The following is a 25,707-nucleotide window of genomic DNA, read 5'->3' on the forward strand; positions in this document are numbered from 1 at the left end:
ATGTACCGTACCCTTTCCGAACTGCCAAACTATAAGTATGCTAGTAGGGGCACTGAACTACCGGCAGCCCTGACCTGCCGGGAGTTCAGGCCCCTACCAGCATGTTTTTCAGTGAAGCACTGGCACCATTAATGACAGTGCCGGTGCTCCAGGTTTCCCATTCCCAGAGGTTTATGGGCCTCCGTGGGAATGGGAAATAACCGTACCGCAACTGCCTTTGATATCCCGGTAGCACTCGAGTTGCCATGCAGCGGTAACAGAGTTACATGGTTGCTGGTAACCCGCTGCCTACCAGCGTTTTTTTACCGGCAATCTCATAATGTGGCCCAATGTTCGATTTCTGTAGAAAACCTGAACGCAATACTGTTATGAAGATTTTCCAAAAGTCATCTGGTGAAAGCTTTGGGGGATCAACCTGTAAGCGGTAGGTATGCACGGTTCCCTCAAATCAGGGTCTGCAACCAGATGTTTTTGTACTACAACGTGCATGATGCCTATTGCCTATTGACATTGCAGGCTAGGGCTGATGGACGTTGTAGTCTAAAACATCTAAAAAACCAAAGGTTACAGAACCTTCAAATTATTCTTGACTCTCCAAATGGACGGTAGGCAGAGCAGTCAAGGTTTCACTATTTAAAGAGGAGAGGGTGGCAATAAGACATAATTGACACACACTGGTGCCCAAAAAATGAATGGTCACACAGTATAATACTAAAAATAAACTTTTATCCAAATGTTTGCAGAAAGGGATAGCTCTACATTACAGAGAACCTCTGTGTTTTGGAAATAGAGCAATTAAATGGGATGGTTCCAAAGGGACACCAAACGACAAATCAAGCAAATTACGATCTGTTCTTAGCAGGTAAGTAAAATGTTTCAGTACTTTAAGAATGAATAGTTAAGGTTCTGTCTATAGGAAAGAATGGAACTAAGACTAGGCACCTGCCATGTATAGGTGAGAACTGCCAAAAGGTACATACTTAGTAGTTGGGCTGCAGAGGAGGCAATTTTTGGGATGGAGTTGAAGAGGGACCACAGCAAAAGTGATCCAAATGCAGCTCCGTTTATGAAGTGTGAAGGAAGGAAGATTGCAGAGTGGATCAGAGACTATGCTGCTATTGGGTGCCAAGAAGATGGGTATGCATCCCATGCCTCCAGGCACAGAAGAACAGGGCCAACAATGGGTTGGGCATCAGAGGACCCTAAAGATGTGAATCAGGCTGCTGGTGTGCATTGGAGAAGACCAGAAAACAAAGGAACCCAACACACACACTGGCACTGGTTGCAGTAAAGGTTTGAGACCTTAGGGACAGCAAGCAGAGCTCTGGGTAATGGAGGAATGGGACCAACACTGCAGATGAAGTTGTGGATTCCTGAGAGGTTCCCCTCAAGACGGTGGACGCAACACCAACTGCGGTGAAGATTTTACATTATGCAGACCCTTGGTTCAATCTGACCAATGCTCAGATCTGAATTCAACACTGAAGGGTGGGCCAGTGGAGGCTCCCTTGCAGGAGCACAGCAGCAGAGTCCTGCTGGAATAGTCTAGAGATAGTGCAGGCATTTACTTTTTTTTGTGTTGAAAAAGTGTTTTTTACATTTTCAAGAAATCACAATCAGCACTTTGAAGAACATCAAACAAGCAAGTAAAAAGATGACATCACCTGTAAACAATTTTCTATATACAAAGAGAGAGGAAAGGAGAAGAAGGAGAAAAAAGATTGGGAGGTGTATGGGAAGTAGGGGGAGAAAAAAATATGGTGAGGGGAGAGAAGGAGGGAAAACTAACATCAAACATATAACTAATTGAAAATGTCCCAAATGTCAGAGTACTTGTCAACCTTTTACTTGACCTGAAAGGTCACTCTCCCTCTGCCTGAAAGTATTGACAAATTATGAAACCACCTATCCACACAGGGCCTAAGGTCACTTTCCCAGAAGAGTAAGCCAACACACCTTTTAAGCCCTATCGGTAACAAACCCAACACACATACCAAGGGACTACGAGGAAGTGAAAGACCCAACCCAAGATCCATACTTTGGAGGACACGTCCCAAAAGGACTTGATTTTGCAGAGAGGCATTCGGGGGAGAAAACAAAATCCCCATAAGATCACATAGCATACAACAATGGGGGACACCGAAGATAGCAACTTGTATTTGAACAGCAAGAATTTAAATTTAATCATGGAAACGCTGTCATAAATTTGCCCCAAGTTCCAAATACCTGCTGATTGCCATGAAGACCAGGAGAGGGTACGATTATCTTTCTGTAACGCCATATTCCTCCACAGAAAAGAATCCAAGCTCAATAGATATTTCACATCACAACTCTCACAACTCCTCTTCCACTCCTTCAAGACATGTTTAATAAATGGCGGGTTCTGAGCAACGGCTAGTTTCGTAACCATGCTAAGCAGGCAATCCAGGTGGACGGGGTGGACAGTCCAACTCTTGATAGTAACCCAGTTAAGGCATTCAGCATAATCATCTCTGAGATACAAATGTAAGATATGTAATCAGAAAGCAGTATGATATAGACATTGGGCAACCAAAACCACCCAGGTGTACAGGCCTCATAAGAATATCTTTTGGGTGCCTGGACGTGCCCCCTTCTCCCCATAAGAAAGTGCGGAAAACCCTATCTATATCACAAAGCAGTTTGCTAGAGAGAGAGTGAAAGAGAGAGAGGGGGAGGGAGGTAGAGAGAGGTAGAGAGAGGGAGAGGGGGAGAGAGAGAGAGAGAGAAAACGAGAACGAACGGGGGAGCATACTGAATATATACAGCAGTTTAGGAAGCAGGGACGGCATCTTAATTACATAGATTTTCCTCCATAATGTCAGATTTAACCTTTCCCATTTAAAACATGATATATTAATCTCAGCAAGTTTAAGCCGAAAATTCGAGGCCTGTAATGAACCAGCTTGTCTGGTAACATGTATACTCACATACTTAAATCCACCCTCTACCCAGACTTCCCGTTCCACACCAAGGAATCCCCTGTGGCATGAGGTTGAGATTGGAAAGACCAGCATTTTAGAAACATTAACCGTGCATGTATTTTTATTTGATAGAAGGAAAACACAATTCTTTTCAAAAAGGGAATTTGTTAAATCAATGAATTCGGTTAAGTAACTTTTTAAAAACGTGTAATGTACAATATACATGTTGAAATTTGCGTAAGAACATGTGCACTATTGAAGTGAGATGGGCGTGTGTTTCAATGATAATAAAACAGATTTCATCGTAAAAAATAAAATAAATAAATAAACTTTAACCTTATAGTCAGAAACCTGGTCAAACAATTGCAAAGTCAAAAGCAATTCCCCAAATGAAGACCCAGGCTCTGAAAGTAGAACCAGGAGGTCAGAGGTCATCTGCATATAAGAGCACCTTTGAAACACAGTCCCCAATTGAAATTCCCCATATAACTATATTGTCTCTGATTATAATGGCAAAGTGTTCTATGATTGCTCGGCAGTGTAGCTCAGAGGCAACACGCTCGCCTTGGAAGCAAGACAACACGGAACAACACATGTTCCATCCCCGGGTCCGCGCTTAGAAACCTCTCGGTATTGAGAGCATTATAAATAACCAATAATAATACAATTATAATATGAAAAGATTAAATAACATGGGAGACCGAGGGCAACACTGGCGTGTACTCCTACAGACAGAAAAGCACTCAGATATGAAACCATTAACCGCAACCACAGCCTCAGCACCTTTCATATAGGGCATTGAAAAGTTGAAAAAAACGTGGCCCACAATTTACCTCAATCAAAACCTGACGGAGGAACTTCCAACTAGCCCTATCAAACGCCTTCTCTGTATCAATACTAAGGCCTCTGGCGAATTACCTTGAGGTGTACAACATCTAGATGTTCACATAAGTTGTCATAACTGTTCCTGCCAAAGACAAACACCGCCTGATTCTGGTGAAGCAGTTTGGGTAACAAACAATTAAGTCGCATAAATCTTAGCCCAAGCTTGACATCCACATTTAATAATGATATAGGACGGTAATTTCCACATGCAGATTTATCCATCCCTGGTTTGGGGATCACAGTGATCGCAGCAGTCCTCCTAGCAGGCAGCCACCAACTCCCAACTAATAATACATTCAATATGTGAATAGTCATACTAGGAAGTGGCCGAAAGGGTGACTAAAGCAGCATAGAATTCAATAGGGAACCTGTCTGGCCCAGATGACATCAAACCCATCCAATCCACGATCTCCTGAACAGTAATATCCCTATCCAGACAAAGACTATCACAGTCATCTAACTGTGTAGTATTAACCTGGTCTAAAAACATAGACACCCCGGCGGCAATATGCCCATCATAACTTCTAAAAGCGCCACAAATATCTTTATTCCTCCTCAAGATTGATCCATCATTATCCGCAATAAAAAGCACTTGTCTCCCTTTCTGCCGCTCCCTCAACCTGTTAGCCAATAATGCACCAGATCTTGCACCCTGATCCCAGAATGCTTGTCGGGTATAAAACAGATCCCTCTCTGCTTTGGAATGTAATACACTATCAAGCGAACGCTTAGCACTCAGCATCATAGCAGACGGGGACGAACTATACTGACCCTTTAGAAGGCTTACAAACAGATTCCAACAATCTCAGTCTCAGCCCTTTTCTTTTTATAGGACACAAAACTAATAATCTTACCTCTCAAAAAGGCTTTCAAAACAATTGACAGACTGCCAACAGAATCTACATTCTCAGTGAGAAACGACAAGATCTCCCTTTGAATATGTTTCACAAAATCAGGATCTGACAACCGACCAGTTTTAAACCTCCACTGCCCACCATTCCTCTTCCCCCTCACTGATCTATCCACAGCCAAATTCTCACAAGCATGATCTGAAATCACAACATTACCAATACCTACAGCACTGCATCACCAGAAAGACCCCTACTCATTAAGGAAAAGTCAATACGAGAAGATGTTCTATGTGGTACCGAATGAAAACTGTTTTGCCTCTTCTTCGGGTACAGATCACGCCGGGCATCCTGTAGGTCCCAAATCCGCATTAATCTCAGAACACCTTTTCTGTCCCTGGCCTCCGCATACGATGGACAGTTATGATTTATCCATAACATCATCCAAAATAGTATTAGGAGTCACAGCAGAGTCAATAGCAGTCTCTGCAGGTTAGACTCTTTCTCTACTCTCACCGTTCCTGAGTTCCTGAGTCTGCTTTCACAGCTTACTAGGAGGCGGATACAAATACCCATCAGTACTGCGGAGCGGTCGCGGAGTCACAGCAGAGTCAATAGCAGTCTCTGCAGTCCCTGTCAGGACTGGCAGGGACATGGCGACCGAACTTGACCATCGACAACAACGATGCCAGGCAGCAGTCCCAAATGAGGAAACTGAGGACGAAAAAATGCGCCTAAGAAGCTTGCGCCAATCTCAACTGCCATCTAGCCTCATGTTCCCCTCAAAACATCCTGTTAAACTAAGACCGCAAGCTCTCCTAGCTACTACCTCTACCCTGCCCGGACTGTGTCCAAGTAACACGCCAAGCGTGCTCCAGCGACCTAAGAAAGTGGCAATGAACGTTCATAAATCCCCCAAGAAGGGGACACAACTATGGGCTGAAAGCCATGTCCCCCTTTTGGAAATTACAAACACACGAAAGGACGCCAGAGCGTGCCAAACACTGAGCCAAGGAGCTGTTACAACAAACCCCTTGGAAACAAAAGAAAACCAATTTGGAGCTGCTCCAAACACCCAGTCTGACCTCCGTGCTGCAGGTACCCCAGTGCCACCAGTCTGAGGACTGACTGCGAGGGAAGTACCTCCACCGGAGCCAGGCTATGGACGGGAAGCGGACGAAGCTCCGCATGTACTAAGGGAAGAATCCACAAACTGCCAACATAACCTGGAAATTCCCCTTACCGTGACTGCCGCTTCAGTGCAGTGGAGTCCTCGCAGTCTGGTGAGCCTATGCGTACTGGACGAATCCCTGGCTGCGGAGATGGCAGCCCACGCCCCGCCGAGTGAGCCGTCTCGGGGCACGGAGGAAGCAGCGGCCCTGGCTTCTCTCGAGATTCGGGCCCTGGTGCACGGCGGTTGGAACGAAGGCGAGGGAGCCCTCCAGAAGCCCCGCCCGCGGGACTCGGCGTCGAACAGCCCTGCACAAACAGCAGAGCTCAGCAACACACAGGACTCGCAAGCTCCCCCAGTGGCGAACTCCTGCAATCCAAGGACGCCTATGAAAAAAGTGATTGAACTGCACGATTCCATCGCACCAGAAAACACAGCAGAGGAGTGGGAAAATGTGTACAATCCCCAACCTCAGCCCCAGATAAAGAAATAAACAAATGATCAGACCTCCAATGGAGAGACAAACACCTCCAAAATAAATTGAAAAAATTGGGCGCCAAGACCGCCAAACAACCTGGGCAATCCAAGAAGGGACATCAAAGAGCACTAGATGGAACAACCCCAAAAACCGTGCTCTGCAACTCACTAAAAACTGTTCGCTAGGCAAGGGAAAAGAAAGCACAAGGTGCTTTCAGAACTTACAGACGACGAAATTCTTGAGGCCTTAACTGAACTGCAGCCAGCTGTAAAAACACAAAAAACTGCCTTGATCTCCAAGGTCAGTACCGTGCCTCCAATCAGCAAAATCAATCTGACTCCCATTGCACAGGAAAACCCAGCTGCAATCTGTGTTCATGAGTGCTCCCCAAGAAACCAAAAAATCACACAGGGGGCGGCCTCTCTCTCTGCACACCCTCCAAGATTTCCCACTCACAAACCAAACACCCCAAGCTTCTGCAAGCAAGGAGCTTGAAGCCTTAAATGTTGAGCCGCCCCCTGCAGCGATACATCAAACGGATGACGAGGTCCCGGAAGTTGTGCCTCCCCGAGATCCACTCTCATCCACGACTGGCAAGCCCGAAGACTTCCAAAGGCCAAAAGCTCCACTGACTCAATACCCCAGAATATCTGCCGATGCAGAGTGGCTGATCTCAGGTACCCAAAGACCGGTAAGAAGATCGTATCTCCCGCACTTTTCACGGGAATCCCAGACCACCCACTACCATCAGGAGGAGAGGGCTCCTCATGATGTATCACTCGAGACTCCAACCAGAAATCAAATTTACCTATCCACGACGCCCAAAGAAACTCTTACAAAAAATCCGGACATGACAACAATAATGTCGGCAATCACGATTGGACTAACGCCTTTCGGGAAACTATACGAATCTCTCAACGAGACGCTAAAATATCACACCACACTTATTGCTATGATGCACACCAAATTGATCTTCATTGAGGGGTTCATCACTGCAAAAGAAAACAGCCAGAAAATCTGTCAAAACTGTTCAACCCCTCAACATCGCAGACATGCCTTTGAAAACAACAAAATGGAAGCACCCAAGATGAGAGGCTCCTGTGCTTCCACTCAAACTGATTTACAGCAAGGAGCAGCACAATTTGTATTCTCAGGCAACCAAGGGGAACCTTCCACTGTCAGTCCAGAAAATCTAGACATCCCTGGGTGGAAGCAAATGCATGATAATTGGTTGGCCGAGGACCAACCGCCTCATTTAAAGTGTTAAGAATACATGGTCATTAGTTATTACTTAGCTATTGGCCCAGCTAAAGTGCGGCCATTTTAAGATGACTAGAATCGCCATTTTGTTTTCTTTCTGTTCTCTTTAACGTTGCCTCTTTGCCTCATGTAAAACTGCTTTGCTGTAGATATTATTTCGCTTCAATGGTCCAAGGCTAAGAAACATGTTGAAACATTACACTGGAGAGCCAGACAGGAATGCCCGATTCCCTCCCTCACGTATCCTTGAAGACAGGGAGCAAGGCATTTAATCAGTATACGAATGCCAGCGAGTCTCCTGAAAGAATAGCAATGTACGAAACTAGCATTTAAAGAGTTGAATTATGATTTTCTTTACGGCCCCCCTTTCTAAGCCCAGCGGGGCCCCGGAGAGCGGGCTGACTTCTAGAGCGAGAATCGAAACTTGCGATGCACCAAGAGCAGAAGAAATAAGGCGCATCAACCCACCGGTCATTGAGGACCACACGCAAGAAAACGTGCCTACTCCGACAAAAAAATCAGAAACAAACCACCACTTGAAACTCTCATCCACCATAGAAAAAACAAATGGTACAAGCTCCTTCAGCCCGATAAAACAAATTTGGGCCTGGTTACCGAAACCTTCAACTTCCAAGACTAATAAATAGCAGTTAGATGTGAGGCTAACAGGATACGAAACCCAAAACTCTGAAAAAGAAATAAAACATACAGCAGCCTCACTGAAACTAGGATCATGGAACACAAGGGGTTTCAAACTTTTAACAACTCAAGGAGACATTAACCTAGGAGCGTATGACATCTTCGCACTCCAAGAGACCTGGATGTCAGAAGTGCCAGCAATAGATGGATACACATTGGAAATCGCACCAGCGAAAAGAGCCATGATAGGGTCTGCTAATTGCAGTACGAACCGGCTGCCGTCTGGAGATCACAAAAAAACGCTCATTCTCCCAAAGCCATCTCTCGGTACAAGTGGAGTGGACCAGGATAGACCAAACGAGTAAGAAGACACGGAAATCTTCAATGGTGATAATAGTCTACTGGAACCCCAAAGCAATAACAGACAAAAGATTCCTACGGACTATAGAATCAGAAATCGATGATATCCAAGCAAACACGGACATTATGCTGATCATCGTATGCGGGGACCTAAATGCGTCTACCCCCTGCCCAAAAGACCCGCTCATCATTCTTAAAGAAAAACTCCAGGGTGACTCAAGAGGACTAAAATGGATGAAATTGATGGACTCCAGACTCATTTACAATGCAGCCCAAACGTCCTCAAAGGCCCACCAAATACCAACATGGGAAAGAGGCAAACAAAATGCCACTATTGATTACATCTTTGCCTCAGAAGCTTTGCTAAATCTTCTAACATCCTTTGATGTCTTACGAGCCAAAGCAAGTGACCATAACATCATAGAAATCTCATGGGGGTCACACAATTCTTCAAAGACGACGATGAACGTAACGGTGGAAGTCAACAACCAAGGAAACCGTTGTTTGACAAATGAAAGAATCCTGGAATTATCCAGGCTCTACAAACAAAAACTGAGCTCTGGGGATAACATCACAAGCTCACACCCAACCGACTATCAACCACTTCTGATTCCATACCAAAGGGATGCTTCTAAAAAAGCTGGAACAGCACCACAAGGCATACACCACTACAACAGACTTCTGGTAGAGAAACGCCGGGGCCTCAGGAAACTCAAACGGCAAGCAAATAAATCAAACTCACCAACAATCAAGAGGAGGCCAAGAGATACACCGGTTGGCTAAAATTCTACCGAGCCACTCTGTACCAACAAGACTCGGAGTTGATGCTAAAAAAAGTAAATGGCAAAAACTCCAGAGAATTCTGAATCCACAAGTCCTTCCACAACTAATGCCGTGAGCAAGGAAAATTGGATAAAACACTTTAACACCTTATTTCAGAAACCATCTGAAAAACCTGACCCTAACTACTTACGGAGCGCAACACCATGGAAAGATTACTCCAATAAAGCAGATATAGAAAGAGCAATACAGATCTTAAAGCTGTCGAGAGCGCTAGGCCCAGACGGGAAAACGAACATTGACCTGAAAAATCATCAAGCCCTATGGGCATCATTCATCAGCACCGTGTTCAAAGAAATCAGTCTTTCAAAGTCAATTCCCAGCTCCTGGACCTCAGCAACGGTGGTGGCAATCTTTAAGAAAGGCAAAAGATCCGACCCGTCAAATTACCGCCCGATAGCCCTCTTAGACACAATAGGAAAAATCTACGGCCCCTGCCTGCACGAAACTTTCCAACACTGGGCCAAACATTTGCCGTGTAACGATCCACTGCAAGCAGGTTTCACTAAGAACATTGGGACCACAACAAACATCATGCTTTTGAGTAAATAAAAATAAAAATAAAAAGCCTTGCAAGACAACAAGGAAAAAAGGTTTATTTGGCCTTTGTCGATCTGACCCATGCCTTCGCCAAAATCGACCGAGACCTCGTATGGTCGAAACTGTATGCATGGCAATGCCCCGAGCAGACTCTAGAACCCATTATTGCTCTACATTCAAAAACATTGATTAGAGTAAAACTCAATCAAGAAGGTATCCTGTCAGAAGAAATTCTGACAAACGGAGGAGTGAAGCAGGGCTGCCCCCTGGCACCGGCACTCTTCACAGCTTTTCTTGGTGATTTCAAAGATTCCGGAGAATCCCTAAGAACATTTCCATCGAAATTAGGAAGAACTGAAATCCCAAGGTTTTTATACGCAGATGATATCATCTTGATTGACCAGACACCGATAGGACTTCAATGTCACCTGGACAATTTGGACACGTATATAACAGAAAACAATTTAGAGATCAACAAAGAAAAAACCAAAATTCTGGTCCTCGAGAAACCTACAAAAAGAAAACCAAATGAATGGACAATAGACTCTACAAAAATCGACCAAGTAACAGAATTTAAATATTTAGGGGTCATGATCGACAGTTCTGCCAATGAAACAAGCATGCAGACAAACCTCTGGGAAAAAACACGGAAACTCGCCACACAGGCAAAGGCCTTGGACAGGAAAATTCGGCTGCTTTTCCCTGATGCCCGTGATAAAATACTACAAAGGGAAAGTTGTTCCGCCCTGACATACGGAGGAGAAGGCATGCCGAAAACATCTTTTTGGCAAAAACTCAAAGCCGATTTTCGGCGAGAACTACTCCAACTCCCAAAGTCAACATTGTTACCGGCAATTGGAGGGAATTGGGCCTGCTGTCGCTAAAAGCTTCGGTCGACTGGAATGAAATGGCTCTCTTCAGAAATATTACCATGACAGACACAGCTCCGCAATACAAAATGATAAAAGAAGAAACAATTGCTGGAAAATGCAAAACGCTTTCAATCTGGGCTCTCAAGCAGAAAACTCAATTGGAGCAAACTGGATGCAATGAGGAGGACCTTATCCAAAATCCAACACGATTAAAGAAAAAAATTAAACGAACTGGACTGGATAGAAATACTAGACAAGTCCTCTGCAAACAAACTTTTGTCCCACTTACTAACGCAAATCAAAAATTTTTACGAAATTGACCAAGTCTTCACCTACTTTCCTGACAAACGCAGAAGACAAACCTTTTTAAGGGCCAGGCTCAACCTTCTGCTCACAAATGAAATAAGAGCCCTAAGAGGCCTATCAACAACTAACCTGTTCCGCCTGTGTAAGAAGAACAGCTCCGAAATTGAATCAGTAAGACATCTTCTAATGACATGCCCAGAAACAGCCACCCTAAGGAAAGCATATCTAACACCGCTCTTTGAATCATCTGTACTGAGAGAGGAGGATGTCTGGTGGTGCCGTCTGCTAATTGGAAGAAAAACTCGCTGGACAATAGCAGCTACAAAAATCTTGGAAGCTGCTCTAGCAGAGTGTTTGAACACAGAAAACCCTACATCTTAAAGAAAGAGCTACTGATGCTCAACGAATGACATCGACAATCAATTTGAACGAACAGAACTCATTTTGTAAAATCAATAAATATTGATAAAACACAAATTTAAAAAAAAAATAGTATTAAAATCACCACCAATTAAGATCGCCTCATCTCCCATATTCTTCAGAACAACCTCCAACTTTAAAGAAAATTCTGTTTGTGCCACATTAGGGGCATACACCTTTGAAAGAATCAGACACCTATTTTCAACCTGCAGCTTGACTGCCACCTACCTGCCTTCAGAAACAAACTCCACTCTATCCACAACAAAGCGCAAATCTTTTTTAAACAGAATGGCTACCCCTCTGGCAAATGTACTGGAGAATTCTTTCACGTACATATTATTCAGAATATACTCTGCATTTATCATTTGTAGATATGTCTCTTGAAGTAAGACAATGGGCCTCATTACGAGTCTGGCATTAACCCTGCTGGTGCTCCCGGCGGATCGGGAGGTCAGGCGGCGGAAAATGTTAATTCCCATTCCTATGGAGCCCCAGAGGACTCCATGGGAGTGGGGAGACGGAAGCACTGGCACCGTTGCTAACTGGGCCGGTGCTTCTGTGAAAACTGCGGGCTGGTGGCATTGCGGACAAACGAAAACAGGAAAAAAATGCCACGCCCTTTTTTGGAGATTTCGGTATGTCGCCATTTAATCCATTTTGTTACATGTGATATCTCGTCTAAGTTTGGCCCCTTTTCTTCCTACATGTAGGCGGTCATAACGCCACCAAGGAATCCTAGTTTTCTGTATGGGGATGAGAGAATATAACCACAATGGGAGCAAAGTTTGTGTTTTTCAGTAAATGGTAATAAAATGATGTACAAAGAAGCCTGTGTTTTTTTTCCTTGTAAGAGCTGGGAACAAATAGTTTGCTGTGGTGAATTCACCATTTTCCAGGCTTTCGGGAACAGATTGAGTGGAAACCAAAAGAAATATTTGTATATGTTTACCATCAGTTTTGTGAGATGCGATTTTATCCTTTTTATGTGTGGATGGAATGAAGAGGAGGGTAGGAAAGCTGCATGGGAAGACAGAAAAGCATACATTTCTGAAAAGTAGACAAAATTCCATGTTTAGGAATGGGTGATTTGCGAAAGTCAGGCAATAAGTATGTAGGGAAAATAGCCACAGTTTGGGGAAAAATTGGAAGCATTACAGATAAAAAAAAGGTATGTGTCGGACATGATTGGACTTATAAGGCAATGGCTTCTGTGACCGTTGAGAAAAGCAATTCCCCGCTGCATTCCCCCAACTCTTCCAGTTAGGCAATCACACATTTTGCGTAATGTTTCACAAAACAAGCAATACCACAAGCCAAAAACTGAGCCATGTTACACAGAATTTTTATGCTGGCGGCCTTAACAGACGTACATAGCATGTGTAAATAAGGAAAATAAATGTGGTGGGAAATGGCAAGCATACATTTTTTAAAAGACCACAGGCAGACCTTTTGAAGGGTAGGTGACTTGTGCAGGTTATAAAAGCGAATAGTGCATAAAACAGCGACTAAATGTAGGGTACATTTGAAGAATTAAAGGGTTGTGTAACAAAGTGCAGTAGCAAATGTATGAAAACGTTATGAAAACCAAGAGAAAACAATAAATGTCCTACCTTCCCACGTTCCCACAGGTATCCCGATGAAAGCAGTACCTCACATGTGGGGGTGCACCTACCTGGGCGCAAAGAGAGAAGGCCAACCAACTGGTACATCAAATGCCCTGGGGAAGACTTGGATTGGCTTTGTGGACAACCTAGAGATTTGGGCTTGGGGTGTCGCAGCCACCAAGGAAAATGGGGAACCCCATGAATTTCTGAAAAGATGACACCTCTGGGAATATACAGAGGTCTGACTTGCGTGAATCGCCACAGACTTTATTACCCACAAGCCCCGGCAAAGTCTGAAATTTAGGAAGCAAAACACAATTTTCATACATTTCCCAACCTCGAACCAGCGAAACACACCGCCAACAACACATGTTCTACCTTCCCACGTGTTCCGACAATAACGGTACCTCACATGTGTGGATGCACCTACCTGGGCGCAAAGAGAAAAGGATAGACCGCTGTTATCCCAAAATGTTTCGGGAGAGCAGATTTTGCAGGAATTTGCTCTTGTCGACAACCTACAGATTTGGGCCTGGGGTGTCGCAGCCACCACGGAAAACAGGAACCCCATGCATTTCTGAAAAGAAGACACCCGTGGGAATCCACTGAGGTCTGACTTGTGCAGATCGCCCTAGAATGTATTACCCATAAGCCCTGGCAAAGTCTGAAATTTAGGAAAAAACCTACAATTTTCAGACATTTCCCACCTGGAAACCACCGAAACATGCCGCCAACAACGCATCCTACCTTCCCGCATTCCCACAGGTTTTCTGACGACCTGGGCAGAAAAGAAAAAGTGTTGACCGTCCACAAGTCCAACGGCAGTCTCAGGTTGCCCCGGCAGGATATCCATCAGTTCCCTGAGGTAAATTCTGTAACACAGCCGATCCAGCTCTCCAGTATGGTTGAGGCTTGATGTCCTTACCTTGGGCTCCTGTCTCCCATGTAGGCCAATCATCCCCAAGCACCGCGGCACTCCCAGGGAGCCCCAGCAGGGTCTCCGACCTTTCCCGGAGGGAGAAGCTGTAACTCAGCCCAGCCAGCACTCCAAGATTTGTCGGGGGTGATGTCCCTGGCCTCGGGCGGCTGTCTCCCATGTGGGTCGACTGTCTGCAAGACCAGGCTGCACTTCTGGCTGGGCTGCGTTACAGATTGTCCCTCTGGGGAGGAATGGGGACCCTGCCGGGACTCCCTGGAACTGCCGCTGGACTTGGGGACTTAAATGCAACCCTAGCATCCTATTATTCCCTATTCACTTCTAAAACTAGAAAAGCCTTGCAACCAATCAATGTGCATAGCCATCTAGAACATAACACTGTAAAACTAAAGAAATATACACATTCGAGTTTTGAAAGACAAGCCAGTACTCATGTGATGCGACTCCAGACATTGCAAACTTAAGACCACCCTCCCAGGCCAAGGGATGATTACTGGCTTCTTCCCTACAAATTCTATACCTGAAATGAATTCTACGATTATAGAGGAACCAGCATACATTGGAGGGAGTGGGGGGGATTGTTTGAGTACTACTAATTTCGATGATATCGACAACAACTCTCTACTTGATCTATGCCTGAGTATTCAACGTGGGATGACCCCCCTGATACCCAGGAGGCAGGATGATAAAGATCTGACGCAGGGAACGAATCCTGCGGCCTCTCCTGTTATTACCTCGGGCCACTCTGAGTAGAGGGGCAGATTATCTGCCTCCCCTAATTTGGTAATGGTGTCAATGGAGGACGTCCCGGACAATGAGGATATGGATTTATCTGTCCCGTTTCCTGGTGCAAATGAATTAGCAGAGATACAATCTTCTGTAACTTCTCTTCAGTTTGCTCTAAAAATTCTGCTCCAAATGACCAGACGTATTTTAGCCAATACCACCGTACCGACTACTCCCCGGACTTATGAAAATCCTGTGGAAGACGAGGCAGAAATCAACTTAGCGGAGGCCATTGACATAGCTGAGGAGATAAATGCTATGTCAATTAAAGAAGCCTCTGTAATCATGGACCAGAGCGAGATGGTCTTTTTCTCTCGCAAACAGCGCAAATTGGCTAAGAAGGCTCAACAAAACAGGAAAAAACTGTCAGTGTGTCCCTCAGTAGAAGAATCTGTGAAAATCGGTGGCCGCTCAAAAAAAGCAAAGAAAAGGGCTGCCCGTGCTAAGAAAAAGAACAGCATTGGAGGTGGCTGCCTGACTAGCTTGCTGATTACGGACCAAGATCAGAACAAGGCACAGTCGAAGGAGCCGCTAATGCCTGCAAGGGAGGCTGAGGGTGCTGAGGCCAAAGGTACATTGACCTTGGATGACCTGGAAGTGCAGGACGAAGAGTGGGAACAACTTGAAGTCGATGCTCAGTTGACAGAGGAAAGGTTACGTGGGTCCCCGGAGAATTCGTCCCAGCCTCTGCTGTCTCAGACTAAAATCATCCATCCTCCTATCAAACCAACGGAAGCCGGATCAGGCAAGTCATTCAGTAGGATATGTCGGATCAAGAACCTTTACAACAACGGCGACCGCAGATGGCTGTCTCGGTCGGAACTCCTAACTCGATTATACTCCGTTCCTGAACTGCGTGTGTTGCAATCTGATGACTTCCAGTTTGTGGAGCCATTGAAGGGGCGGAACTCGTGTGTATCTGCCCTGCATTGCAAGTTTCTATCTACCGCACAGCTAATCAGGAAATATCGAGACGAGCTATGGGCAGTTGACGTGGAGATAGATGCAGACTTGGATGAACCTGATCCCTGTGTCGATAACGGTGAAACAAGTGGTCCGGCTGATCTGGATGTCTGTCCGATTGTACCTAAGGGAAAGAAAGTGGAAGTGGCTGACATACAACACGTGTTAAAATGGTTGGCCGAATCGCTTCCCGAAGTTCTATCCAATCATTGAACCTGGTCATTATTATCGTGGAATTGCAGAGGCTTTGCGCATCTGCTGTCCTCTGAGGGATCAGTAAACTTTGTCGCCAAACATGAGCTAATATGTTTACAAGAGTCCTGGGCGATGGACCCACTATTACTGGACGGATATGTGATTTATCAATCTTTCGCGAAAAGGGGAGAGAAGGGTAGACCATTCGGTGGGTTGCTTACTGGGGTGGTAAGCTGTTTGCACTCGAAACAGATACCCTGTAGCCAAGATAATAATCTGCTGGCAGTGGAAGTTGAATATGGGCCTAAGGGCAAAGGAGAAAAGGTACTGTTGATAAATCTATATAATCCTCCTTATGCCCGGATAAGTGAACCACTCCAAGCGGCCCTTCACGAGCTGTTGGCATTCTGGTCAGCCACTCTGGGAAACGGAGCGGTAATGGTAGTAGGTGACTTCAATTGCCGAATACCGGGGGAGGGAGGGCCACAGCCACAAAATCCTAGGTTAAGAAACAAGCGGTTACTTACGCATATTAAAAAGGATACTGAAGGCCCGCAGTGGCGTCTCTTGTTTGATGACTGGGATTTGGAGATGGTGAATGGTTACACTGATAGTGACCATCCAGGGAAGCAAACGTGGGCTAATGGGTCTTCTTCCAGTATAATTGACTATATATTTGTGTGCCCTAAAATGCTGCTGTGTGTTGTTGACCTAACGGTATCTTTAAATGAATGGAGTGACCACGCTGCACTTCAGTGTGTATTAAATATTTCCCATACTAATCCATAATCCAGAAAAGAGCAATATGGGTACAATTCGGGTAAACAAAGCAGGCTCTAGTATTAGGTGGACTGCCAAGAACATACTCTTGGCATCAGAAGCACTAATTTTTGATAACTGGCCCCAAATACCCAATTTCAACGATATGTCTATTGAAGCTATAGAATCTTGGATCAGTGTTTTTTCTAATACTCATGCCTCAGCCCCCAACTGGAGCATGACTAGACCAGAGGGTGGGATACTCCCGTTTAATAAAAAGATCAGAGACATTAAAAGGGAATTCAGAAGGGAGCTTCGCACGATCAAGCAAAGGAGCGAACATATAGAAAACCTTAGGGTGGCTGTTAGGAAATGCAAAAATAAATATAGAGCCAATATCAAAAAGCTACGGCTTACCGAAAGAACTCTGGCATATCAGAAATTGATACACACCATCTGCTCGAAAAACACACGTAGCATTTGGGCACTTCTGGGTGAAGCTAGGGAAACAGTCAAGGGGCAATTGGTAAATCCCATCGGTGCAAAGGAATGGGAGGATTTCCTGCTGAATCGTAATGCCATCTTGCAGACAGAGGAGAGGTTTCCACCGCTTCCTCCAAGATCCAGTATTTCATTTGATATGTCATACACAGCGATATTCTGTAAGATAAAAACTCTAAAATCCTCTAGAGCTCCCGGCCCTAATGGCCTAGCCAATATAGTTATCAAAGCCCAACCTGAGTTTTGGGCAGGATTGTTGGCAATTATGTTTGAGAAAATTTTAAGCCAGGGGGTGATACCTAAGTCGTGGCAAACAGCCGTGTTGATTCCGGTATTTAAAAAGGGGAATCGGCTAGATCCGAATAATTATAGACTCCTTTCTATGCTGGACACGACAGGCAAATTGTTTGCCGCCCTGTTGCTCAAGGACCTTCAGACATGGGTAGACGAGGCCCATATACTATCTAAATTCCAATGTGGTTTTAGAAAAGGCTACTCCACGGGGTATAATCTGATGGTAATGAACCTATTGAGAGCAAGAGCCCGTAAAAGAGATGAGCCACCGCTGTATGCACTCTACATCGACTTTAAAGCAGCTTTTGATCTGGTACCTAGAGAACGCCTATGGTCTAAACTTGCTGCCCTAGGCTGCCCTGCTGGCGTACTATATTTTCTCAGACTGTTACATCATAATACCTCGGTCAGGTTAAAATTGGACCAGGAGGGACATCTGACTAGTAAGGTACATCAAAACAGGGGGGTCAAACAGGGCTGTGTGACTGCCCCCTAGTTTATAATCTTTATGTGCATGATATTCCGCTTGCTCTAACTTCTGCCCGTAACTGCCCCCCTAAAATCGGGGACTCTGCCTGCACCGTTATGGCATATGCTGATGATTTGGTCATCTTTGACCATACTATTGGTGGCTTACGTAGATCAGCCACAGCATTATGGGAGTACGCCGAATCCAATGGTCTGATTATTAACCTAGATAAAACTAAGGTATTGAGATTTTCCAGCAAAAGAGTGTCCCGTGTGAACCTCACGGTGAATAATAACTTGATCCCATACGCCCCACTCTACCGCTATCTAGGTATTGATTTTGAGCCCAATGGGGAATATGTGGCACTTAAGCTCTCACGTACAATGCGAGCGGCGCAAGTAACATCTCTTATAGCCAACTTCACCAATAAGCAAGGAGGATTTACGCTTTGGGGTACGCGCCAATTATACACGCAGGTATTTATCCCTATGATGACTTATGGCCTAGAATCACTTCTAGACTTAGATCTTAGTTGGCTTCAAATCATCGAGGGGAAATTCTGGCGTCGTATACTTGGCCTGGGCCCGGGAGTTCCGATGGCAATTATTCGATTGGAATTAGGACTACCCTCTATGAAGGCTATCGTCATGAAAAGGAGATTGGGGCACTTCTTGAAAATGCGTAGCACAACATCTAACCCTCTCCTGACTACTATCTTCCAAGAATTGTGCAAGAAACAAAATCTTCAGTCACCATCTGTGAAGATGATAAAACTTCTTGCTACAATTGGATGGACCTGGCGAGAAGGGCAATATTCTAAGCAAGTTCAAAATGCACTTGACAAGAGGGTAGAAATGTGGGATTGGTTAGAGAATCTCGCTCACCTTAGCGCGTTGAAAAGCTACGCATTTGTACATCAATGCGTAGCTTTGTTGTACTCATTCATGCAACCCCAAGGGTATCTCAATCTCTGCCCCTCTAAAAAACTGCGACGATTTATTCTTCTATTAAGGCTGGACCAACTGCCTATCCTGTTGGTCACGGGCAGAAGATTGCAGTTGCCAGTGGAACAACGTACATGTCGGTTGTGTAAAGGAAGCAAGGCATTAGAGTCAGCAAGGCATGTTTTGACAGAATGTGGCACTATGATCAATGTAATCCAATGTCACCTGGGGAAGTTCTCCCATAATCTAGCATCAATCGGAACGTCATTATTCTGGCATCACTGCATGAATTCTGAGAGTATGCGAGTAATGTTAGCTCTCTTCCACATCTGGACTAGGATAGAAGAAATATTGAACATTCAGATCTGAAATTAGTATTCGTATCCTAAAACAGTCACTGCCCCTGCCTTGGGATGAGGTAATCGGCTGTGTTGTGAGTTCCCTTGGTACTGTAGTTATGAGAAATGAACTAAGTATAGTTTACCGCCCTGAATTTCTGTCCCTATATTATAGTGGGCATTGTGGGTGTTATTGTGTAAATTTGTATTGTCGCTTTCCTTCTACTTTTCTTTTTTTTAACATCCTACTTGAGCTTTTAGATTGATTTTATATGTGTAAATGGTTCATTATTTATCATATTGTTATATTGTTATTACTCTGTTCACTGAAGTTTAGTTTATATATGTGTTTAGTTATCAATATGTGTCAAGATTATTAAATAGACTGTATCACATCAATTAAATAAATAAAATTGCAAACTTATTTAAAAAAAACGTGGAGGCTAAACTCATCAAAATCCAATGACTGGTAAAATACCAAAAAGTAAAGAATAACAACCAGGGCCAATAATAGCAAGCCATCTGCTTGATTCTCTCTCCCATCCACCAGATGCATAAATGAAATGCCTCACCTCGCTAGAAGAAGCGTAAAAGAAAGCAAAGTCTTTAACATGTGCTGGGCCCATACATATACCACTGCTTGGCTCGGTGACTAGCTAACAGGCTTGCCTGATTAAGAGAACACATGGCCACTCTAAAACACGTCCAAGAACACGGAACAAAGATTAATAAAAAAGTGATTTAAATCCAATTTAATTTACAACATTCTAAGAGGAAAAAATAAATAAAATGAGAACAGTCCTCAAAATAAAAAGTTAGTTTAAAGAATAGATGCAGCAGATGGATCTTTTAGATGGATGCTGCTGGTCTAATCATATGCTGGACTTTTGGTCACATATGTTACAGCTCAGTCTCGTGCTCTCCAAGTGTACAAGATCAACTCAAGATCAACTTCTTTACACCTCCCAAAATTGTGTCTTTTAGGTATATATATATATATATATATATATATATATATATATATATATATATATATATATATATATATATATATATATACACTTGAAACAGTCTTCATGGCATTTCATGACCCCTGCCATCATATCCTGTTTTACCCTCTGAACACTCGACCCACGAGAATTAAATTCCAAATAATCTGAACATGGAAGCAGCTTTCCTGCTAATGGGGGAAAAAGCAGCAGAAAAATATTTCTGCTAAATACTCTCTAGGGGGAGCATTGACTACAACATGATAAGCGACAGCGATACATTCTTCTTTTATAAGGTGCAGTTGGCTGATTACTTTCAAAGAAAATAGCAACAGAAATATGTTCTTCCTCATAGGTTAGAATTGGTAAAATAGTAAATATACAACAGCATTATATTCCTGCTCAATATGCGTCAATGCTAGATTTACTGTCAATGAGAAAAAGTAAATGGGCAAGAGCATTTTGTTTTGGCCTAACAAGTTTCTATTGTGTTTTTACTTCAATGAGAGATAGCAACAACAATGAGTTCAGCTTCTGTCCCTAGTTCACGATTGCTTACAATTCAAGATTACTGCATTCTTGTAAACAACTGTTTAGAGGCTGTTACCGAATAAGGCATTGTTTCTGTCTCCTAATGCAATTTTACAATTTAAATAGATTTATCTTGACTGTAGCACTTCATGAATGACATGTTCAAGTATATGAATAAATGTTGCTGTTAAAATGAATAACATTATTAAAGGCAGGTCTCACTAGGCCGAGAACAAAGGCCGGGTTTTCCTACATGTGTTAGTTGGGACAATATGTACTGACAAAAACAAACAACTATCTACCACTGGACTTTATTAATCATATTTAAAATCCAATTTCTTATTCATAGAGACTTTAGTTAATTGTCCCATTTATCACCATGCTGTTATGACACTCATAGGAAATACGTTACAACATAATTTATTGAAAAGGCGACAATCCAACCAAAATAAATACAAAGTAAACACCATTCGGTAAAAAGTATAGAAACACAAATGATCAGAAAATAGCATGCAATCAAGGGACAGAACCTTGGACATTTGTAACTTAAATTTGAGAACAAAGTTTAAAAAGAACAGAATATCCGAAAAGTGTGATATGCCTCTTTGTTGGCATATATTCAAAAGGAACCCAAGTGTCGGAATAGTTGAAGAAAAAAGCACATAAGCTAAAAGTCAAAAACTTGAAGAAAGATTGGATAAATGTTTTACTTTTAGATTCTCCTAAACATAACACAGTTTATGCTGTTTGAGGAACCATAATTCATCAAATTAGTCATTCATTCGATGGATTATACATTCTGAAATAGTAATTTTTTTTTATATAGTTTGTTTACAAATTTTTTAAAAGAAAGAAAGCAAAGAAAAGAGCATTTCCTTTTTTATACAATCAACATCGTGTGTCGATCCAGGTTGAAAGGACCATGGCATCTTAAATCAAGCCAGTCATACGTAGACTGGTCTATGCGGCACTATTTAGATCTTCGTTGTCCATCAGTCTCTTTTCTAATGCTTCGGAGAAGAAAACCAATGCATGTATTAGTTGAGCATCAGCTCCCTCAAACATCCTTTTCCACCAACATTCCCCAGACAAGCAAGGTCTTGCTGCCAAAACTTTCCCATTAAAGTAGTTCTTGGCTCGGATAGTTTAGTGCAATATAGGGTCAGATGTTTCAGTGTCTTGTTTTCTATTTCACAGAATATGCACAAATAGCCCGACTTTGGAGTGATTGTCATATGTTCTGAATTTCTTTTGTTAAAAATAAATTCAGTCAGAATTTCATGTAGGTTCTTCTCTTGCTGGCACATGGGAATAATTCCAGATATTTCGGAATCGTACTGCGTGCCCTAGCTTCCGGGGCGACAAAGTTCACACAGCGATGAGCATTTCTGGTGTCGCAGGTTTCGCACCAATCATCTTCCCACAATTTCTTTTTCACTGTATTCGGGTTCTGTAGCAATGTTTCTTTGTCCAAATTCAGTTGTTCCAATAGATTTATCCACCTGCTCTCCCATTCTTCCTGTATCGAATCAGCAGCTCTTTCTCCAGTTTGTTTCAGAATGTAAAATTGCGAAAGATCTTCAGTGCCAATGATCTTCCTGTATAATGCTAGAGTATTCCATGTTACTGTAGCGTTAATAGATGTCAGGCCTAGTTTGTATCTCGTACAATCATTTGGGGTCCCTTTCGGTAGATGCAGGATTTTATTCCAGTATATATTTTCACATAACGACCATGTCGTGTGCGAGCACCCCAGCATGGCTTCAGCTCCAAAGATTAGAGATGGAACAACCTTTGCTTTGCAGTATTCAAGGGCTGGTTTTATGGAAAATCTTCCATATTTTTTGTTTATCATTGCACCTTGAACTGCCAGGAGTTTACATTTTCTTTTGATCTTTTGAACCATTGATTCATCGTTTATGTGTGAGCTAATCAGGACCCCCAGGTACGGTACCTGGCCCATACAATTGATTGATTTACCACCAATGTCCCATTTGAATTTCTTCCTTTTAGATGATTTAGATCCATTTAGGCTTTGGAGAACAAGGATCTCTGGTTTTGCTGGATTTATCACGAGACTATTTTTGTCAGTGTATGATTCAAGTGCCCTCAATTTTCGTTGTAAGCCGACCGACATTAAGTCGATCAAAACAATATCATCAGATCAGCGTACAGAATGTGCCCAATGTGGGTTCCGTTAATCTTTGGCAGAAAGGCTCTTACTTCAACTAGGTCCCTCTGGCCGTCCGAGATGTAGAGACTGAATAGGGTTGCCCCCAACGGACACCCCTGCTTCACACCCCTTGAGGTCTTTATTGCCGTGGACAGTGGTCCTTTGTGGTCTTATCTTATTTTTACAACCGTTTCCGAGTAAAGTTCTTGTACAGCTTTCATTAAACTCGGTGGACATTTATGGTCTGTCATTTTGGTCCAGAGCAATTCACGGTCGACACTGTCGAAGGCATGTGCCAAGTTAATAAAGGCCAAGTATATCTTTGTTTTTTTCTTTATTGCCTCCATTTGTAAGATATTTAATATGAACAGGTTGAGTGAGAAACCGGTTCCCTGTATAAAGCCTGTCTGTCCAATGTCCAAAGTGTCTGCGTCCTTGATCCAGATTGTTAATTGGTTCAGGACTTGAGTTGCAAAGATTTTGCCAATCACGTCTAGTAGCGCTATTGGTCTGAAGTTTCTCGGGTCAGATCGAAGACCTTTTTTAAAAATGGGCACGATCAAGGCACTTTTCCATGTTTGAGGCAGCCTTCCTTCTCTTATGATGTTAGAGAACATGTTATGACAAAAGAACAGCCCATTCCTCTGGATTTTGCTTTAGCATCCGGTTGGTTAGGCCATCCGGGCCTGGAGGTCTGGACAGACTTAGCCTTCTGATATTTTTCAAGATGTCATCTTTGGTAATCTGGAAATCCCACGGGCTGTGATGTTCCAAGCCTTGATACTACCCTTTTCCTTGTTTCTTAAAAAGCTCAGTGTAATGGGCAATCCATTGGGTCTCAGTAACCAAGGATACCTGCAGAGAACCTTGAGTGCACTCTGTGTTGTTTATCAAGGACCAAAAGGATTTGGAGTTTTTATTTATCAAGATCTTTAGCATCTCCACAGCGTCTTTTTGTAAGATTAGGTTTTTATGCCCCCACAACCACACTTTGTACGCTAATTTAGCTCTTTTCGTTTCGAACCTCCTCTCCTAGGTATTATTCTTCTTTGCCTCTCTTAGAGATCTCCTCAATTCCCTTTTTCTGGCCACTATTTCGTGGTCATAAGCATGTTGATGGCATGTTGATGGCAGAAGCCTTTTTTTGCAAATCAAGTTGGTGTTCAGAGTATTTCTCTAATAATCTCGGATATTCAATTTGATCCCAGGATTGAGGTTCATCGCTATACTGGAGTGTTGTTGATATTGCTGTGAGGTTTTCACTATTTATGCACACTCTGTTTCTTCCAAGCATCGCGTTTATCTTTACGTTCCATGATTCCTTTTCTATACAACCTAGCCCAATGAGTTTAATGATTACCAAGTTATGATCACTTTACTCCATTGGAATTACCACAAGGTCAGTGATTTTCTCGGCAATAGCATTTGATGCATAGAAGTAGTCACACGAACAGGACCTCAGCGCAAGACTAGTTGTACTCGTTCCTTCGGAAGACAAACCAAGTCTCGAGGGCAAGGCGGGCGCTTCACTTACTTGCATAGACGATTGGAGACGCGGTTTCGTAGACTCCATTTCTGCAAGCGCGTCCAGCTGAGAATGTTGACGGCTGGTGTCACTCATCAGGGGCGCGGCGCAGGTTCCTATCTCCGATTGCGATCCAATGAGGATCATTTTGTCCGGGAATCCTCTTCTCCGCCCTGTCACGCCAGGAGCACCGGGAACACCAGGAACACTCCCACACACTCTGCGACGCTCCGCGTCCGGAGGTGGGTTTTTCAACACTGTGTTCAGTAGAGCTGGAAAAGTTACTCAAAGTAGCAGCAGGTCCCAGCCAAAGGGAGTCAGAGTAACGAACACCAGGAACACTCCCACACACTCTGCGACGCTCCACGTCTTGAGGTGGGTTTGCAACACTGTGTTCAGTAGAGCTGGAAAAGTTACTCAAAGCAGCAGCAGGTCACAGCCAAAGGGAATCAGAGTAACGAACACCAGGAACACTCCCACACACTCCGCCAAATTGTTATTTTTTCTTGGCATCAACTGGGATGCATTTGAGAACAAAAAATGTAATAAATTGGTCATATTTTAATTAAATTGTTCTCTTCTTTTTACTTTTTGGTATCACCTAGGATGCCCAAATTCTGTAGCGGTTATGAATCACTTAATAGGGTATGCCAACGTGGTTGTGACATCATAAGGTTGAGTAGGGAGACCAGGTGTATATGCGGAAATCCCAGTTTGATAAACGCTTCCTCAGGGCGTAATTGAAGACCCTGCAAAGACATATGAATGATCTTTGAGTTTTATGACAGTGGGTAGTAAAATTATTATTTAGAAAAACTCTTGGTAGCCCGGAAGAGCTTACCCTAAACTTGTACTCTAGACCATACCCCCTCCTGTGGGCAACTGTTGGCAGCGGCAGACACAAACACTGTCTGCCATGGATGAACAGATGTTCCTTGGTCAAGAGCAGCCGGCTACCTGGATCGGGCATGTAGTTCATGGAAAGGAGAAGTGCAATCACAGTGTGAGTGGAGGAAGATGTCTATGCCTTTCCCATGGCGTGAATGAGTTATTTCAGGGTGTAAGACAGCACAATCAACCGTTAGTACCCCTCACCGCAAACGGTGTTGCAACTCCAAGTAGGGTGGTAGCGTGAGAT

At 43.6% G+C, this 25,707-nt stretch overlaps 1 protein-coding gene across 6 annotated transcripts in view; it reads left to right on the forward strand.

The window, feature by feature from the left end:
* SCRN1 (secernin 1) overlaps positions 1-25,707 on the forward strand; it is a 185,711-nt gene that overhangs the window by 80,001 nt on the left and 80,003 nt on the right. The gene's annotated exons all lie outside the window — the stretch shown is intronic.

The sequence above is a fragment of the Ambystoma mexicanum genome, chromosome 2q, assembly GCF_040938575.1.
Source record: "Ambystoma mexicanum isolate Mex_15411 chromosome 2q, UKY_AmexF1_1, whole genome shotgun sequence".
NCBI lineage: Eukaryota > Metazoa > Chordata > Amphibia > Caudata > Ambystomatidae > Ambystoma > Ambystoma mexicanum.